We start from the raw sequence: 3,143 nt of genomic DNA, 5'->3' as shown, positions 1-3,143 counted from the left end.
GCTTTCCAATGGGATAAAGCCATTCACTATGGCAGAGGTTCTCAAAGTATGGCCGCTGGACCAGCAGCGTAAGCATCTCTGGGAAATTTGTTAGAAATGCAAATGATTGGGTCCTAACACAAACCTACTGAATCATAAACTTGGGGAACGGGGCCCAGCAATCTGTGTTTTAATAAGTCCTTCAGGTGACTTACTCAAGTAAAGTCTGAGAACGACTGTACTGAACAAACCTGGGGGAAACTCCCTCATCATCCCAACTTGAGCAAAGGTCTTAGAAGTAGCATCCAAAATAGATACCCCAACACCTCATCCCAGGTCCATAAAGGAAGCCACAGCCCTTGCTGGTATCTTGGCTGTCTATATCAATGTCTCTGAGAGTCTCTCTGGAGCACCTTCTAGTTTCTGTCTCTTTTAGTCCTTGATTGTCATTCCTGACCTCTTTGCTTCAGACCTGGTTTGGGCCTCTATGGCCAAACCCTCTGTATCTGTTGCCTTGTCTGCTCCGTCTCTTTGGTTTCTCAACCAACCTCTTCCCTCAATCCTGTCTCTGCTTCCCATTTGCTCCAACTCCTGCAGCTATTGGTCAGCTCTGCTCCAGTGCAGACCCCACACTTTCTGGGAAAGGCTGTCAGAATGCCAGATTAAATTGTTTCTCTAAAAAAAAAAAATCAAGTTACTAGGCTGGGCAATAAGGGGAGTGATTATCCAGTATTTGTTTGGAAAACAGTTTGGCAGTTCTTCAGAAAATTAAAGAGCTATTATATGGCCCAGCAATTTCATTCCTAGGTATATATCTGAGAGAATTGAAAACATATCTGTAATAACAAAAGCATAATATGCTAATTAGACCAGACATCCTTCCGGACGACCTTCCGGATGAAGCTGGGGCTGTGAGGGAAGCCCAGCAGCCAGAGGGGAGCCCGGGTGCCAGAGGGAAGCCAGTGCTGGCAGCTGGGGGAAGGAAGGCCTACTCTTGCATGAATTTCGTGCATTGGGCCTCTAGTCTATATATATAAAAGCCTAAGCAACCATTACGACTGATCAACCAAACAACCGGTCCATCAGTTGCTATGACGCGCATTGACCACCAAGGGGGAGACGCTTAATGCAGGAGCTGCCCTCTGGTGGTCAGTGTGCTCCCACAGCCAACCTCCAGCGGTCCTTCCCCCTGGCTGGCCGAGGGACCCCACCCATGCATGAATTCATCCACCACATCTCTAGTATTCTCATAAAAACTTGTACACAAATGTTCATAGCAGTACTATTCACAATAGCCAAAAGATAGAAAAGAAACCTTAAATGTCAATCAACTGATGAATGAATAAACAAAATGTTGCATATACACCCAATGAAATATTAGTAAACCATAAAAGAGAATGAAGTACTACTATTACATTCAACAACATGAATGAACTTTAAAAACATGCTAAGTGAAAGGAGTCAGACACAAAAGGTCACAGATTGTATGATTCCATTTATATGAATAGGCAGAATAGGCAAATCTGTAGAAACATTAAGGGTTATAAGGATGCAGGGAAGAGAGAATAGGGGCTAACTGCTAAAAGGTATGGGGTTTCTTTTCTGGGATGATGGAAATATTCTAGGATTGGATAATGGTGATTGTTGCAATTGGTGAATATACTGATGTGTACTTTATTTATTATTTAATTTTATTTTTAAAATATATTTTCATTGATTTCAGAGAGGAAGGGAGTAGGAGAGAGAGATAGAAACATCAATGATGAGAGAGAATCATTGATCCACTGCCTCTTGCACTGGGGATCGAGCTCGCATTCAGTGAGTTGTTTTATCATTTTGTTGGTAGTTTTTTGTTGTTGTTTTTCTTGCTGTGCAAAATCTTTTTAGTTTGATGTAGTACCATTTGTTTATTTTTAATGATGTTTCCCTTGCCCAAGGAGATATATCAGAAAAAATATTGCTACAAGAAATGTCCGAAATTTTACTGCCAATGTTTTCTTCTAAGATTTTTATAGTTTTGAGTCTTACATTTGTCTTTAATCCATTTTTAGTTTATTCTTGTGTATGATACAAGAAGATGGTCTAGTTTCATTTTATTGTATGTATCTGTCCAATTTTCCCAACACAATTTATTGAATAGATTGTCTTTACCCCATTGTATGTTCTTGCCTTATTTGTCAATTATTGACCATAAATATGTGGGTTTATTTCTGGGCACTCTATTCTATTACATTGATTTATGTCCGTTTTTATGCCAGTGTCATGCTCTTTTGATTCCTATGGCCTTGTGTGATTCCTACAACTTTGTTATTCTTTCTTAATATTGCTGTGGTTCTATATAAATTTTAAAAATATTTGTTCTAGTTCTGTGAAAAAAGCCATTAGTATATTGAAAAGAATTGTGTTGAATCTATAGATTGCTTTGGATAGTATGGACATTTTAATGATGTTAATTCTTCCTATCCATGAACACAGTATATGCTTTCACTTATTTGTATCTTCTTCAATATCTTCAATGTCTTATAATTTTCTGAGTACAGTTCTTTTACATCCTTGGTTAAATTTATTCCCAGGTATTTTTTTATGCAATTGTAAATGGAATTTTTTTTCTTAGTTTCTCTTTCTGATAGTTCATTATTGATGTATAAAAATATATTAGCCAAGCCATTGTGGCTCAGTGGTTGAGCGTCGACCCAGGAACCAAGAGGTTACCAGTTTGATTCCCGGGTGGGGCACATGCCAGTGTTGCAAGCTTGATCCCCTGTGGGGGCCATGCAGGAGGCAGCAGATTGATGATGTTCCTCTCTTATCGATATTTCTCTCTCTTTATCCCTCACCCTTCCTCTCTCTCTAAAAATCAATTTTTAAAAAACTCATTAAAAATGTAACTGATTTCCGGATATTTATTTTTTGCCCTGCTACTTTAGTGAATTCATTTATCGCTTCTAGTAGTTTTTGTGTGGAATATTTAGGGTTCTCTGTATGCAGTATTATGTCATCTGTAAACAATGATAGTTTTACTTCTTCCTTTACAATTTAGTTGCCTTTTATTTCTGCTTCTTGTCTGATTGCTGTGGCTAGAACTTCTAGTACTATGTTGAAAGAGTGGTGAAAGCAGACCTGTCTTGTTCCTGATCTTAAGGTAAACACTTTTATTTTTTCCC

Source organism: Myotis yumanensis, unplaced genomic scaffold, assembly GCF_028538775.1.
Source record: "Myotis yumanensis isolate MYYU_CA2020_CCGP unplaced genomic scaffold, mMyoYum1.0.hap1 SCAF_11, whole genome shotgun sequence".
NCBI classification, from domain to species: domain Eukaryota; kingdom Metazoa; phylum Chordata; class Mammalia; order Chiroptera; family Vespertilionidae; genus Myotis; species Myotis yumanensis.
Note: the sequence above shows the minus strand (reverse complement) of the source record.